General features: G+C 37.7%; 1 long non-coding RNA gene across 1 annotated transcript in view; it reads left to right on the top strand.

Moving 5' to 3' along the window:
* LOC103886117 overlaps positions 1-14,829 on the top strand; it is a 41,109-nt gene extending 26,280 nt beyond the window's left edge. Inside the window, exons 3-5 of the long non-coding RNA XR_001906225.3 lie at positions 11,935-12,082; positions 12,458-12,554; positions 14,299-14,829. This is a non-coding gene — a long non-coding RNA (uncharacterized LOC103886117). The remainder of the gene's footprint in view (positions 1-11,934; positions 12,083-12,457; positions 12,555-14,298) is intronic.
* The last annotated feature ends 3,147 nt before the right edge of the window (positions 14,830-17,976 follow it).

Here is a 17,976-nt window from a genome sequence, read left to right on the forward strand (position 1 = left end):
GCTGCTACCATCACAGCTGGAACTTATCTTCATGTGTCATTTGCGGACCTGGAAACTAGCCTGCCCCGCTCATTGCAGTCACCATTAAGACCAGTGTGTATCACTTGGTATGCAGAGGATTTTCCTGCCACTGCTGCCACCATTGCTCATGCCATGCCTGCTACCCAGAGGCCTGAGAACCTATCCATTTGTTTGGCTCACTGCTGCCGCCACTGGCATCTGAGCAAGATGGCTATAGGCCTAAGAATCAGCCTGGCTGGACCTGCTATTACTGGTGCCAGCATACACCATACTGGGGCACCAAAGGCAGACATGCTCAACCCACTGCTGCCATCACTGGGACCTGAAGACTGGCCCACCTAGTATCCCCATTGCTAGCAAAACTTCATCACAGCCTCTACTAATAACCACACTCTAAGCCATAAAGGAAATCATACTCAAATAATACTGTTTACATCCAAAGAATCACACCAAGACTGCAGTACTACATGCACCCAGAATTATAGGCAAAGCACCCTACCCAACACTACAGATGCATCGTCAGGAAAAGGTCCTCCCCTACAAAAGCAAATTCAAAAAACTGGGAGAAGCAACCATTGGACTAGTTGCACAGATGTCAGTATAAGGACACAGAAAACATTAAAAAGCAAGTAAATGTGACACCTCCAAAGGAACACAAGAATTCTCCAGCAACAAATTCCAGTCAAAAATAAATTTACAAACTCTCAGAAAAATTCAAAATATTGATTTTTAAGGAAGCTCAGTGGAATACAAGAGAATACTGAAAAACAATAAAAAAAAAAACAATTCAAGTCTGAACGAGAAATTTATCAAAGAGATAGATATTATTAAAAAAAGAGCCGGCCGGGCGCGGTGGCTCAAGCCTGTAATCCCAGCACTTTGGGAGGCCGAGACGGGCGGATCACGAGGTCAGGAGATCGAGACCATCCTGGCTGACACGGTGAAACCCCGTCTCTACTTTAAAAATACAAAAAACTAGCCGGGCGAGGTGGCGGGCGCCTGTAGTCCCAGCTACTCGGGAGGCTGAGGCAGGAGAATGGCGTGAACCCAGGAGGCGGAGCTTGCAGTGAGCTGAGATCCGGCCACTGCACTCCAGCCTGGGCGGCAGAGTGAGACTCCGTCTCAAAAAAAAAAAAAAAAAAAAAAAGAGCCAAACAGAAATTCTGGAAATAAAGGACTCATTGAATGAAATACAAAATACATTTGAAAGCATCCAGAATAGACTAGATCAAACAAAATAAAAATCTCAAACTTGAAGACAGGTGTTTTGAAATAATCCAGTCAAATAAAAATAAAGAAAAAAAAAGAACAGGCAAAGACTTTCTGACATATGGAAGTCCATAAAGTGCCCAGTTAGTCAAAATTTTGGAGTCCCAGAAGACAAAGAGAAAAACAAAAGGGACAGAAAACCTATTTAGGCCAGGTGTGGTAGCTCATGCCTGTAATCCCAGCACTTTGGGAGGCAAAGGTGGGTGGATTGCTTGAGCCCAGGAGTTTGAAGCCAACCTGGGCAACATGGAAAAACTCTGTCTCTTAAAAGAAAGTTAGCTGGGCTTGGTGGCACACATCTGTAGTCCCAGCTACTCAGGAGGCTGAAATGGGAGGATTGCTTAAGCCTAGGTGATGTAGGTTGCAGTGAGTCAAGATCACACCACTGTACTCTAGCCTGAGTGACAAAGTGAGACACTGTCCCAAAGAAAAAAATAAATAAAAAAGAAAAAGAAAATGTATTTAATTAAGTAATAGCTGAAAATTTCCCAAGTGTAGCAAGGTATTTACACGTGCAGATACAAGTTGCTCTGAGATTCTCCACTGCACATTATAGCCAAAATGTCTAAAGTCAAAACAAAGAGAGAATTATAAAACAGCAAGAGAAAAGCATCTAGTCACCTATGAAGGAACCCCCATCAGACTAACAGTAGATTTCTCAGCAGAAATCTTACAGACCAGGAGAAAATATAATGATATATTCAAAATACTGAAAAAAACTTCTTCCAGGCACAGATATTATACTCAGCAAAGTTAGCCTTCATGAATGAAGGAGAAATAAAGTCTTCCCTAGACAAGCAAAAGCTGAGGGAATTCATCACCACTAGACAAGAACTACAAGAAATGCTTAAGGAATCCTACATTCCAGGTGTAGGATAGCATATATCTATATGAAAGCATAATATCTATCATCATGGAAGCACATGAAAATATAAAACTTACTCACAGAGCAAACACACAAACAGGGAAAAGACTCAAATGTTGCCACTATATAAAACCACCAAACCACAACAATAAATAGTGAGAGAGAGAGAGAGAGAGAGAGACAGAATATACAAAACAATCAGAAATCAATTAATAACATGGCAGAAATAAGCCATATCAATAATAACCTTGAATGTAAACAGATTAAACTTTCCATTTAGAAAATATAGACTGGCTGAATGGATAATAAAACATGACCCATCTGTATGCTGCCTACAGGGAAATCATTTCATCTGTAAAAATACGTAAAGACTGAAAGTAAAGGGATGGAATAGATTTTCCATGCAAATGGAAACCAAAGCAAGCACAAGTAGCTATACTTAGATAAAACAGAGTGTGAAAACAGTAAAAAGAGACAGAATGGGTCATTATATAATGATAAAGGGATTAATTCTACAAGAGGATATAATAATTATAAACATATATGCACCTAACACTGGGGCACCCAGACATATAAAGCAAATCTTATTCGATTTAAAGGGAGAGACAGACTTCAATAAAATAAAATTGGAGACTTCAACACCCAACTCTCAGCATTAGACAGATCATCTAGGCAGAAAATTAACAAAGAAAGATTAGATTTAAACTGCACGTTAGACTAAATGGGCCTGACAGACTTTTACAGAACATTTCATCCACAGCTACAGAACATACATTCTCCTCATCAGTACATCAAACATTCTCCAAGATAGACCATATGTTAGCACACAAAACAAGTCTCAACAAATTTTAAATAACTAAAATCATATTAACTATCTCCTTAGACCACATGGAATAAAACTAGAAATCAATAACAAGACAAACAATGATGAAAGAAATTATAGAGGATGCAAACAAATGGAAAGACATCCCATGCTCATGGATCAAAAGAACTAATATCATTAAAATGACCATACTACTCAAAGCAATCTAAGAATTCAATGCAATCCCTATCAAAACACCAATTTCATTTTCACATAATTAAAAAAAAATCTTAAAATTTATATGGAACAACAACAAAAAAGCCCAAAAAGCCAAAGCAATCCTGAGTAAAAAGAACAAAGCTGGAGGCATCATAATATCTGACTTCAAAATATATTATAAGGGTACAGTAACCAAAACAACATGGTACTGGTATAAAAACAGACACATAGACTAATGGAACAGAATAATCTAGAAATACATCCACATATTTATACCCAGCTGATTTCTTTTTTTTTTTTTAATGCAGTCTTGCTCTGTCGCCAGGCTGAGTGCAGTGGCGTGATCTCAGCTCACTGCAACCTCTGCCTCCCAGGTTCAAGCAATTCTCCTGCCTCAGCCTCTCAAGTAGGTGGGACTATGGGTGAGCACCACCACATCCAGCTAATTTTTGTACTTTTTAGTAGAGACAGGGTTTCACCATGTTGGCCAGAATGGTCTCGATCTCTTGACCTCTTGTCCACCCCTCCAGCCTCCTGCAGTTGTTTGTCCACTCAGCCATCCTTCGGTGTTCTTTTCCTTCCCTTCCTTCCTTCCTTCCTTCCTTCCTTCCTTCCTTCCCTTCCTTCCTTCCTTCCTTCCTTCCTTCCCTCCCTCCTCCTTCCTTCCCTCCTTCCTTCCCTTCCACTCCCCTTCCCTTCCCTCCTCCTCCTTCCCTCCTTCCTTCCTTCCCCCCTCCCTCCACTCTCCATCCACTCCCTCCTTCCTTCCTTCCTTCCTTCCTTCCTTCCTTCCTTCCTTCCTTCCTTCCTTCCTTCTGGGGTCTTTACTCTGTCCACCCAGGTCAGGTGCCCGGTGGTGTGATCTTCACTGCAACTGCTGCCTCTTGGGTTCAGTGATTCTCCAGCTTAGCCTCCCAAGTGGCTGATTGGGCATGAGCCACCATGCCCACCTTCAATGTTCCAGCCATTTTTGGTGAGATGTGGGCAGCCTCCAGTGATCTACTGTCTTGGCCTCCCAATCAACTGATTTTAAATTAAAGCTACAGAACATACAACAGGGGAAAGGACTCCTTCTTCAATAAATGATGCTGGGGAAATTGGATATCCATATGCAGAAAAAGAAAAAATGAAACTGGACTCCAATCTTCTGTTGTCTACAGAAATAAACTCAAGATAGATGAAAGGGCTGAAACATAAGACCTGAAGCCTACAAAACTACTAGAAAACATAGCATGCTCCACTTCAGGACATTAGCATAGGCAAAGATCTCATGGCTAAAACATCAAAGCTGGATGAAACAAACAAACAAACAAAACCCAAAACAAGAAGAAAAACTGATAGTAAGATATTAAACTAAAATCTTCTGCACAGCAAAGACAATAAACAGAGTAAAAGGGATAACCTGTTGAGAATGGGAGAAAAATATTTTTTAAACCATTCATTTGACAATAATTATATCGAATACACAAGAAACTCAAAACAACAATTAAAAATGAATTCATTAAAAGTGGGAAAAGGATGCAAATAGACATTTCCCAAAGAAGATATACAAATGGCCAACAGTTGTATGTGAAATTTTACCATCACTAAAATGGTAAAATTTTTTTACGTGAAATGCAAATCAAAACCACAATAAGATAGCATGTTATTCTAGTTATAGAATGGCTATGTGAGTAAAACATCAGTTTCAACTTTCACCATAGTATGGTACCCACAGCACCATTTATTAAATGGGAATCGCTTTCCCATTTCTTTCTCTCCAGGTTTGTCAAGATCAGATGGCTGTAGATGTGTGTGGTATTATTTCTGAGGATCTGTTCTGTTCCATTGGTCTATATCTCTGTTTTGGTACCAGTACCAGGCTGTTTTGGTTACTGTAGCCTTGTGAGTATATAGTTTGAAGTCAGGTAGTGTGATGCCTCCAGCTTTGTTCTTTGACTTAGGATTGTCTTGGAGATGTGGGCTCTTTTTGGTTCCATGTGAACTTTAAAGCAGTTTTCAATTCTGTGAAGAAACTCATTGGTAGCTTGATGGGGATGGCATTGAATCTATAAATAACCATGGGCGAGGTATGGCCATTTTCACAATAATAGGATTCTTCCTATCATGAGCATGGAATGTTCTTCCATTTGTTTTGTAATCCTCTTTTATTTCACTGAGCAGTGGTTTGTAGTTCTCCTTGAAGAGGTCCTTTGCATCCCTTGTAGAAGTTGGATTCCTAGGTATTTTTATTCTCTTTGAAGCAATTGTGAATGGAGTTCATTCATGATTTGGCTCTCTGTTTGTCTGTTACTGGTGTATACGAATGTTTGTGATTTTTACACATTGATTTTTTGTATCCTGAGACTTTGCTTTGAAGTTGCTTATCAGCTTAAGGAGATTTTGGGCTGAACAATAGAGTTTTCTAAATATACAATCATGTCAAATGTCTGCAAACAGGGACATTTGACTTCTTCTTTTCTTGACCTGTTCTCTGTTATGTCATCCACAATCTTTTGTGCCAGTTTTCAAAGGAATTTTCCAGTTTTCATTCAGTATGGTATTGGCTGTGGGTTTGACATGACCGGCTGTTGTTTTGAGGCCGTTCCGTCAATACCAATTTATTCAGGCGTTTTTAGCATGAAGAGCTGTTGGGTAGCCTTTTCTGCATCTGTGAGAGATAATCATGGTTCTTGTCTTTGGTTCTGTTTTCTGGATTATGTTTATTGATTTGTGGGAATGAACCAGCCTTGATTCCAGGGAGGAAGACCACTTGATCATGAATGGATAAACTTTTGATGTGTTGCTGAATCCACGGTTTTGCCAGTATTTTATTGAGGATTTTTTGCATCGATGTTCATCAGGGATATTGGTCTAAAATTCTCTTTTTGTTGATGTCTCTGCCGGGCTTTGGTATCAGGATGATGTTGGCCTCCTAAAATGAGTTGGGAGGACCCTCTTTTCATTGATTGGAATAGTTTCAGAAGGAATGGTACCAGCTCCTCCTTGTGTGCCTCTGGTAGAATTCGGCTGTGAATCCATCTGGTCCTGGACTTTTTGATTGGTAGGCTATTAGTGTGCCTCAATTTCGGAAACCTGCTATTGGTCTATTCAGGGATTCAACTGCTTCCTGGTTTAGTCTTGGAAGAGTGTAAGTGTCCAGGAAATTATCCATTTCTTCTAGATTTTTTCAGTTTATTTGCATAGAGGTGACATAGTGATTCTCTGATGGTGGTTTGTATTTCTGTGGGGTCGGTGATGATATCCCCTTTATCATTTTTTATTGCATCCTATTTGATTCTTCTCTCTTTTCTTCTTTATTAGTCTTGCTAACAGTCTGTCAATTTTGTTGATCTTTTTCAAGCTCCAACTCCTGGATTCATTTGATTTTTGGAGGGTTTTGTGTTTTGTATTTCCTTCCAGTTCTGCTCTGATCTTAGTTATTTCTTGCCTTCTGCTAGCTTTCGAATATTGATGTCTTGCTTCTCTAGTTCTTTTAATTGTGATGTTAGAGTGTCAATTTAGATCTTTCCTGCTTTCTCTTGTGGGCATTTAGTGCTATAAATTTCCCTCTACACACTGCTTTAAATGTGTCCAGAGATTCTGTGGTATGTTGTATCTTTGTTCTCATTGGCTTCAAGAACATCTTTATTTCTGCCTTTATTTCGTTATGTACCGGTAGTCATTCAGGAGGAGGTTGTTCAGTTTCCATGTAGTTGACAGTTTTGATTGAGTTTCTTATTCACAGAGTTCTAGTTTGATTGCACTGTGGTCTGAGACAGTTTGTTATAATTTCTGTTCTTGTACATTTTGCTGAGGAACTGCCCAATTATGGTCAATTTTAGATAAGTGCGATGTGAATTGCTGAGAAGAATCTATATTCTGTTGATTTGGGGTGGAAGTTCTATAGATGTATGGTGCAGCTTTGCTGCAGAGATGAGTTCAATTCCTGGATATCTTGTTCACTTTCTGTCTCGTTGAGGAAGTCTGTCTAATGTTGACAGTGGAGTGTTGAAGTCTCCCATTATTATTGTATGGGAGTCTAAGTCTCTTTAAATCTCTAAGGACTTGCTTTATGAATCTGGGTGCTCCTGTATTGGGTGCATATATATTTAGGATAGTTAGCGCTCTTCCTGTTGAATTGATCCTTTACCATTATGTAATGGCCTTCTTTGTCTCTTTTGATCTTTGATGGTTTGTCTGTTTTATCAGAGACTAGTATTACCCAACCCTGCTACTTTTTTTATTTCTCCGTTTGCTTGGTAAATCTTCCTCCATCTCTTTATTTTGAGCCTGTAATGTCTCTGCGTGTGAGATGGGTCTCCTGGATACAGCAGACTGATGGATGACTCTTTATCCAGTTTACCAGTCTGTGTCTTTTTTTAATTTAGACATTTAGTCCATTTACATTTTAAAGGTTAATATTGTTATGTGTGAACGATCACTTGGTATGATATTAACTGGTTATTTTGCTCGTTAGTTGATGCAGTTTCTTCCCACCAGCCTTGATGGTCTTTACATTTTGGCATGTTTTTGCAATGGCTGGTACCGTTGTTCCTTTCCATGTTGAGTGCTTCCTTCAGGGTCTCTTGTAAAGGCAGGCCTAGTGGTGACAAAATCTCCTGGCATTTGCTTATCTGTAAAAGGATTTTATTTCTCCTTCACTTATGAAACTTGGTTTGGTAGTCCCAGCAGCTACTCGGGAGGCTGAGGGCCAGAAGAATGGCGTGAACCCAGGAGGCGGGAGCTTGCAGTGAGCTGAGATCCGGCCACTGCACTCTGGCACAGGCAGGAGGCAGACTCCGTCTCAAAAAAAAAAAAAAAAAAAGAAACTTAGTTTGGCTGGATATGAGGTGGGTTTAAAATTCTTTTCTTTAAGAATGTTGAATATTGGCTACTCTCTTCTGGCTTGTAGAGTTTCTGCTGAGAGATCTTCTGTTAGTCTGATAGGCTTCCCTTTGTGGGTAACCCGACCTTTTCTCTCTGACTGCCCTTAAGATTTTTTCCTTCATTCAACTTTTGGTGAATCTGGCAGTATGTGTCTTGGGTTGCTCTTCTCAAGAATTGTATCTTTGTGGCGTTCTCTGTATTTCCTGGATTTGAATGTTGGCCTGCCCTACTAGGTTGGGGAAATTCTCTGGATGATATCCCTGAAGAGTGTTTTCCAACTTGGTTCCATTTTCCCCTCACTCAGGCACCCAAATCAGACGTGTTGAGATTCTTTTTACATAACTTATACTTCTTTACAGGCATTGTTCATTTCTTTTTCTTCTTTGTTCTTTTGGTTTTCTCTTCTAGCCATAAGTAGAAAGCTGAAACTGGTGCATAACACTCCTTATACGAAATTAATTAAAGATGGATTAGAGACTTAAATGTTAGACCTAATACCATAAAATCCTAGGAGAAAACCTAGGTAGTACCATTCAGGACATAGGCATGGGCAAGACTTCATGTCTAAAACACCAAAGCAATGGCGTAAAAAGCCAAAGGAATTGACAAATGGGATCTAATTAAACTAAAGAGCTTCTGCTGGCAAAAGAAACTACCATCCAAATTGAACCGACAACCTACAGAATGGGAGAAAATTTTTTGCAATCTACTCATCTGAGCAAAGGCTAATATCCAGAACCTACAAAGGAACTCAAAACAAATTTACAAGAAAAACAAACAACTCATCAAAAAATGGGCAAAGAATATGAACAGACATTTCTCAAAAAGACATTCATACAGCCAACAGACACATGAAAAATGCTCATCATCACTGTCATCGAAATGCAAATCAAAACCACAATGAGATACCATCTGCAGTTGAAATGGCGATCATTAAAAAGTCAAGGAAACAACAGGTGCTGCAGAGGGATGTGGAGAAATAGAACACTTTTACTGTTGGTGAGTTGTAAGCTGGGTTCCGGCCCAATATGGAAAACAGTATGGCGATTCCTCAAGGATCTAGAACTAGATGTACCATGACCCAGCCATCCCATTACTGGTATATACCCAAAGGAAAAAGTTGCAAATGTGCTGCTATAAAGACACATGCACACATATGTTTATTAGGCACTATTCACAATAACAAGGCACGGATGGCTTGAATGTCCATCGGTGACAGACTGGTTAAGAAAATGTGGCACATATACACCATGAGTCTGTAGCCACATAAAAAAGGATGAGTTTGTGTCCTTTGCTTGGGACATGGATGCAGCTGAAACCATCACGTGCTTAGCAAACCTCACAGAACAGAAAACCAAGCCACCGCATGTTCTCACTCACTTAGGTGGGAACTGAACAATGAGATCACCCGGACTCAGGAAGGGGAACATCACACACCAGGGGCCTATCATGGGGAGGGAGGAGGGGGGAGGGGGAGGGATTACGTGGGAAGTTATACCTGATTTGAAATGATGAGTTGATGGGTGCCCTGACGAGTTGATGGGTGCAACACAACAACTTGTAACACAAAATGCTCACATATCTTAACAAACCTGCACGTTATGCACATGTACCATAGAACTTAAAGTATTATAATAATAATAATAATAATAATAAAAGAAAAAAAAGATAAAACATAGCAGATACTGGCAAAGATGGAGAGAAAAGGGAACTCTCACATACTGTTGGTGGTATGTAAATTGGTACAGCCACTATGAAAAACATTATGGAAATTTTTTTTTAAAGTCTAAAAATAAAACCCCTATGGATCAGAAATCCCACTATTGGATATTTATCCAAAGGAAAAGAAATCAGTATGTCAAAGTAATACCTGTACTCCCATGTTTATTGCAGCACTATTCATAATAGGAAAGATTTAATCAGACTAAGTGTCCATCAAAGGATGAATGGTTAAAGAAAATGTGGTATATATACATACTTGAATACTATTTGACCATAAAAAATAATGAAATTATATCATTTGCAGCAATTTATATGGAACTCAAGGTCATTAGGTCAAGTGAAATTAGCCAGGCACTAAAAGACAAATATCATATGTTATCAATCATATATAGAAGCTAAAAAAGTTCATCTTATAGAGGCAGAGTATAGAATGATAGATACCAAAGGTGGGAAGGGTGTAGGGGTGGAGTGGAGAGGAGACAAAGAGAGGTTCAGTCAGTACAAACACAGTTAATAGAAGATATAAATTCTAATGTTCAATTGCAGAGTAGGGTGACTATAGTTAGCAACAATGTATCAACAGTTAGAAAAGAGGATTTGAAATGTTCTCAGCACATAGACATGATAAATACTCAAGGTGATGGATACCCCAAATACATTTACTTGATCATTTCACATTCCATGCATGTAACAGATATTCACATGTACCCCATATATATGTAAAATTTTATGTATCAGTTTAAGAAATCTTTTGAAAAAGAAATAAAGACCCAAAGGAACAAGAAAATCTGTATTTTTATGGGCAGTAATGTAGAAGTATGACTGAAGCACAAAAAGTTATGTTATAATGGTGATAAATTAGGAGGAACTTGGCAAGGCTGTTTGTTCAGATTCTTCTTGGTGTCCCTGTGACATTCCTTCCCTCTGGGTATAGGACGAGACACTGATCACATAATGATATTCATGGGAGAAGGGAAGGAGAAGGCCAGAGAGTGACCCTCCCAGCTTTCATGGCCTGTTTCAGGGAAGAATGGAATGGGAAAGGTGAGAGTAGTCTTCCTGCTTCTGCTGTTTTCTCAAATGCCTAAGTGCTATATTTTGAGAACACTATCAGTGCTAGAAAAATTTATGGTAAAAAGGTATTAGTGGCCTAACCAGTAATAGTGGATCTTTAACTTCAACCCAATATATGTTTTTCTTAATATAAAAAGTAAAATAGAGGTTCCTCTTCAAAGACTTTCCTCCCCAGTTAATTAGGAATAAATAGTAACTTCTCTTAGAAGCAAAGTTTATTCAAAGACTTGTGCTAACATTCTTAAATATCTGCTAGCCATGATAAAGAAATCGATGTACTTTATGTTCTTAGCTCCCACAATTTAGCCTAAATATTTGCCCTGGCATGCTTTTTATGGTCCAAGCAAACATTAGGTCAGAGCCTGTTCTTCTTTCTTATTTGAAGGTGTTTTTACCTTTTTCAGCATTCCACAAGTTACTTCCTCCTTCCTTTGTTCTCCTCTACCTTTGCCTCTTTTAAAAAGTTCTAAGTTGCTAGCCAATTGGGACAAATACAGAATGTGAGGTCCTGTTCCAGCCAATGGAAACTGGACACAGCAGTAGATTGGACACATCAGGTTGTAAGTGACCCTGTCTCCTTTGTTCGATGTACTCTCTTGGCAAAACTGCTGGGGAGTATACCCTTTCTGCAGGAAATGAAAATGGCCTTGCTGAGTAAATTAAGTTTATGTTCAAGTGCTATTTCTTTATGGCACCAGGGAACAAGCATTTAAAACACTTAATCTCCTCAAATTCCTTTTACCAGAGAACTCCTTCTTTTAAAACTTTTTTTATGAGATGGCCTTACTTGTTTTTACAGTTTTATACTTCTAGACTTTAAAAAACTGTTTTCTTGTCCTCATCAGATAATCATTAACTACAAATTTTCATTGTTGCCAACTAAAACAATTACTGAATTGTCTCTACATTTTTATCACATCAATTCAATATACATTGATATTATATCAAATTATATCACTTATTAGGTAGCTTTATACGTTTTTTATTTTTCAGAGAAAAGTTGGTGTTATATAAGGGTAAAATTAGTAGGCTGTTATGTATCCATGAGCCATTATTCTCAATGTTAAATAATACTCAAATTACTTTCTTTTAGATGAAAAGAGATGACTTCAGTGACTTTTCTTTTATAATTCAGTGTGAAGCTAGCTTGAAGCTATCTTTAAATGCAACTCAATGTGATGTGCCTGCCTGAGGCAACTGACATTTCAGATTGTGATTCTCTTCACCCCAAAAGCAAGAAGGTCTGTTCTTTTCTGTAGTTAGAGCTATTTTAATGAAGTTAATTTAAGAGGTCAGAATCCAACTTGTGACTTCTCAGATTCTTTCATTTGCATTACAAATCATTTAAGGGAAAAAGGAGCAACTGACTAAAAGATATTGGTGAAGGACTAGAGTAAAACATTATTAATGTGAACTGTTATTTTGGAAAATCTGATCATCTAGAGAGAGGTAATGAAAGCCATCGGACAAAATGCTTTGCAATGGAAATCAGTAAGAGTTCATTGGGGAGATTAAACTATTCACTGGAACAGAATTTTTAATCACTCTCAGTATCTGAGAATACCAGTTACATGATGCCCAAATCACATTATGAATAACCCCTTCCTGTTTTTCAGGCCATGAGGAAAAAGAAGTGATTCTTGATCATTTGGTCTTGTGCATCACTCTGTTGGCTAGCATAACTATGTGAATAGATGCTGGAAACCAAATACAGTAAGTCTTCATTTCATGTCCTTGATAAGCCTCTTGGAAACCTATGCAACTTTAGAAGAAACTACTTATAACAAAACTAATTTTACCATAGACATATAGATAGATAGATAGATAGATAGATAGATAGATAGATAGATAGATAGATGATAGATAGATATAGATAAAGAGTTAAGTTTCTAAGACATATTTCTGATCACAAAAACATCACTAAACTTTAATTTTTTTAATTTTTAATTTTTATTTTTGAGACAGGGGCTTCCTCAGTTGTCAGGGCCGGAGTGCAGTGGTGTGATTAGAGCTCACTGTCACTTTGATCTCCCGACCTCAAGTGATCCTCCCAACTCAGCCTCCTAAGTAACTAAGATTACAGTTGTGCACCACCACACTCAGCTAACTTTTTTTTTTTTTTTTTTTGTAGATATGGGGTCTCTCTATGTTTTCCAGGCTAATCTCAAACTCCTGGCCTCCCAAAGTCCTGGGATTACAGGCATGAACCAGCATATTGAGCCACTAAACTTTTAAATAAAGACATAAAACGCTTTTAATATTAAGCATTGAAATACATGTGAACTATTCATACATTTAGGATTAATAAATATAAGCACGCTAATTATTTGCCCAGTTTTTGGTGAATCAGTAAGTGATGGCAGTCATGGCTGTTAAATCAAGGAACATCTCCTATTATCATGCAGTTCAAAAACTGACAAACAGGGTGGGTGCTCTGTGCACTTTTGTAGCTCATCATTTATTGTCATGTGTCTGTATGATTACCACTTACTTTATGAATTTTTATTTGACAATAATTTGTATTCATTCATTCATTTTTCAACTTGCTTATTAGAGTTCAGGGTCTTGGGTGGCCAGAGCCTATCCTGGCAGCTCAGGGCACAAGGTGGGAGCTAATCCTGACAGGATGTCTCTCCATCACAGGGTGCACTTACCCCCACGCTCATTCAGACTGACACCATTTAAATGCACCAATTCCACACACATGCACAGCTTTGGGATGTGGGAGGAAACTAGACAGCCCAAAGAAAACCTATGCAAACATGGGGAGAATGTGCAAACTTCACACAGACAGTGGCCCCAGCTTGGAACTGATTTTTTTTCTCATCAATGTTATAACAAAATGATGTTGAATGAACCATTATTGAAAGGTTTGCCATACCAATATTTATTGACTATCTAGGCAGTGTCTTGCAGAAGACATAAAGTAAAATCAATGTGTGGTATACTTTCTTAAAGCTAATTTTAGTTTAAAAATAAAGTATTTTGTCAAATGAAAAGATTATTTTGTTGTGGGATATCACTGAATTTTGTCAGTTGTCATTTCTGTGCTTAAATGGGTATTGATCATGTATGTGAATTTCTAACAATTTTCTTGTAAACAAATGGAGGAACAAAAGCTTACTCTCTCGCAAAACAGCGAGTAAGCAAACAAAACCGCAAGCCAATAACTAACAGACATGCATATCCGCAACTCCCATCAGCTTCCTGATAAGATGAAAAGGAGTGAGAGATTTGTTTATGTTTGTTTTGTTTTGTTTTGTCTACTTATGTTTGGGTAAGACATACTATGGGTATGTAATCATACTATGGGTATGTATTCATGGACAAATGATCATTCTCTTGATAATCAAAAGGACTGAATATCAGCTGTGGAGGGAGATAGAAAGACAAAAATGGACCCAAGTCATGAAAGTTTTAAGTTTGTAAATACTGTACATCTTTTTTCTTGTTCCAGAATTTCATTACATTTGTATTTCTCTGGGAAGTGGCATACAATTTTATAATCAAGAGGAACAAGATAGAATCTTTTGTGCCTTCTGCTGTGGTTGCTCAGTTGTGGTTTTAATTGTTGCACCAGCAAGGAAATAGATGGCTTTAATTCTAAAGGATTAAGAAGACTTGAGCAATATATGTTTGCAGAAGGTAGAGGCTGGAGCTCTTAGGAAAACTAGTCAGCCTTCACACACCCAGTAAGCAAGTTAATGAACTCCATTGGTAAAAGATAAATGAAAAGTGACATTTCTTTCCTTCTTTACTATATGGTTAGTTATTTTTATTTTCTTATGTAATAGGCATGATTTATGTAAATAGCACTTGTCTCTAATAGTGAAATGAGCATTGCATAGAGAATGAGAAGAACTGGATTTAAACATGACACTACGGTTAATTAAATGTATAATTGTATCCAAAATTCCACATTTAAACTCTGTGGGTCTTCAGTTTTCTCTTTTGCAAAGTGAATCTATTTTAGCACATAATTTCTAAATTCTCCAGCTCTTCACTAAATTATCTAATATCTAGTCCAGATTCAACTTTCCCCAAATGTCCTAAGATGTGTTTTTAGAGTTTTTGTAAAAATATAAAACCAATAGAAATTCACAAATTGCATTCAATTTTTTGTCTTTTTGGAGTTTGAAACTGTTTTCAAACTCCTCTCATAATATTGACTCCATGATGATTATGGACTATCCTACATTCTGAATTTGTCTGATTATTTCCTCATACTGAGATTTAACTTCTACCTTTATCTGCTATACTTTCTTTCTTTTTTCTTTTTTTACTTTGTTTTTTTGAGACGGATTCTCACTCTGTCGCCCAGGCTGCTGTCACCCAGGCTGGAGTGCAGTGGCAGCAATTATGGCTCACTACAACCTCTGCCTCTCAGGTTCAAGTGATCCTCCTGTTCACAGACCAAACTGAGGGTTGGGCTGCTATTTCTTATGGCCCAGAAACAAGATGCAGATGAACTGGGGAGGAAGAAAGTTTTTATTTCTGTAACCGGCTACAGGGAGAAGGCCTGGAAATTATCACCAGACCAACTCAAAATTACAAAATTTTCCAGAACTTATATACCTTATAAGCTATATGTCTACATGTAAGTGTGCATTAAATCTAAAGACATAAGTGGTTAACTTCTTTTAACCTATAACTAAGGTCTGAGTCCTGAAGACCTTCTTCTGGAGCCTCAATAAGTTTACTTAATCTAAATGGGTCTAGGTGCTGGGGTGATTACCTTTATCTTGTCGCCTGCTAAATCATAAAGGTTTGGGACATTCCTTTAGACCCTGTGGAGGCCTGGGGAGTTTCTTCAGACTCCCAATAAAACTTGTTTAATCCTAAAAGGGTTCTGTTAAGAATTCTTCTGTTATCTTGTCATGCTTCAAGGCCCAGGAAAAACCTAGGCAAAACTCTTGGTGGGCTCTTTGTTACATTCCAGCCTTTGTATAAGGGCACTGGCTCAATCACCTTTTAATGTTTAACCTAGCTACTCAGTCAGTGCTGGGACAGTTGTAATGGAGGCCTGAATTAATGAGAACTGGCCTGCCGCACTCCCTCCTCAGCCTCCCAAGTAGCTGGGACTACAGGCACATGCCACCACTCCTGGCTGATGTTTGTATTTTTAGTAGAGATGGGGTTTCACCATGTTGGCCAGGCTGGTCTTCAACTCCTGACGTGAAGTGATCTGCCCACCTTGGCCTCCCAAAGTGCTGGGATTATAGGCGTGTGCCACCATGCCTGTTATATTTTTTGTAATCTAACTTCATTAAATTCAGTGTAGCATTTTTTATAAGATTACTTCATAGGTTATATTGAAGTACATTTTGCATCATACCAGAAGTTACATGACATCATACTGTCCCAGCATTAGTGAAACAAAGTTTGATCCTTGATTAAGGTGGTGACTACCAGATCACTCCATTTTTTTCCCCATCCAATTCATATATTTTATACTTCCTTGATTTTCAATGTCATTTCAGGACGTTTTGTTACTATACTCTTGGATTTCATAAACATACATTCATCCTATCAATAGCTGCCGGCTAAGTCTTCTAATCATTTTCATTATCTCCTTGGAGCAGGTATTCCCAGTTGCCTATTAGTATCTAAAATCCTTACCCTGTTGTGGTAGTCCTACAACACCTTATATTTTGTGGTCTCTTACCAAGCCCCTTTCTATTCCAGCTAAATTAATTTGCTTTTTGTCTTCTACACATGGTCTTTTCATTCTCGCCTCTGCCTTCAATATCTGATTGCTTCCTCTGTAATCCCCCCTGTGACTGCCCTGGCTTGTTTATCACCTCCTTTATGATTTATCCCAAACCACTAAAATCATTCTCAATATTCAGTTTTTCCTAGTGGTCAAATATTCAGTTTATGGCATATACTTTTATAATGTTCAATACAGTGTTTCTTTCAACTGGAAATAATAAGTTTTCAATATAAGGATTATATTTATTCAAAGCTACAGTAATTGAAAAAGTTGAAATAAGATTAAAACGTGATAAAACTATTTAAAGAATAACTTTTTTGTTTTTATATCCATAGCCACCATCTCTTACATAAGAATATGAGTCAGCATAATGATGATGAATGAAAGTACTGTTCTTTATAAAGTCAAGGAAGCCACCTTGTGAGACTAGGCTGTCATTCAGCAGTGTTGTGAATTTTCCTTTCTAATTTCAGGTTAGGTGTGATTTTTATGTGGCCTATATTTCTGGAATTGGGCAGTTTGTTCCAGATGGAACTTTTATGACTATGGTTTGCTAGGAAATACTGCTGGGCTTGCAGATCATTCATTCACTGATAAACTGAATTGACTTTCCCATGTACTTAAGTCAGTTTTTCAGTGTGATGTAGTGAGAGAAAACTGGATTTGGAGTCAGGACAGGGGTTTAAGTACAGTCTCTGCTATTTACCTTATGTGTGACCTTGAGCAAATTCTTTAACCTATGAATTTTATTTACCTCACTGCAAAACAAAAAATAATATCTTACCATGACTACTTCATTATGTTGTTGCAAAACACAAATTAGGTATCGTGAAAAATCCCTTGTGATTTATAAAGTGCCATCAAAATACACAGGGTGATTATTTATGTTTTTCAACTCAATAAGGAGATTAATAGCTTCTTTTTGGGAAAAATTTCTAGTTCAAAATAATAAAATATTTGTTTTTGTAAAGTGGGAAAGATAGATTTAATTGGGATTTTAAAAAAGCAATATGGTTGAAAATAAAGAGGAAGAAGGTAATTCATTTTTATCTGAATTCCCTTTTGCCATATATGTCACTCATTTTCTCTGCTATCTTTATTCCTTCTACATTATAACATTGTGTGTTTTTGTTTTGTTTTGGTTTTGAAAGTTGTGCAATAACATCTTGGTAATTTTTTAAAAATACTGATCCACCTCCTAGTTTTCAGGCTAGCTTTACCCTGTTGAACAAACTTCTCTACCCTTCGCATCCTTTTTTTCTGACATTTTTGCTGTAAATCATGTTCAATCAGTTAATTACGTGATCAATATTTATGGCATACTTATCATAAAAAAGTCATTCTCTTATTAATGTAAAAATTTAAAAATTCATAATACCTTTCCTGGATTCCATTTATTTGGATAATAAACTATACTGATGA

The sequence above is a fragment of the Papio anubis genome, chromosome 1, assembly GCF_008728515.1.
Source record: "Papio anubis isolate 15944 chromosome 1, Panubis1.0, whole genome shotgun sequence".
Taxonomy (NCBI): Eukaryota; Metazoa; Chordata; class Mammalia; order Primates; family Cercopithecidae; genus Papio; species Papio anubis.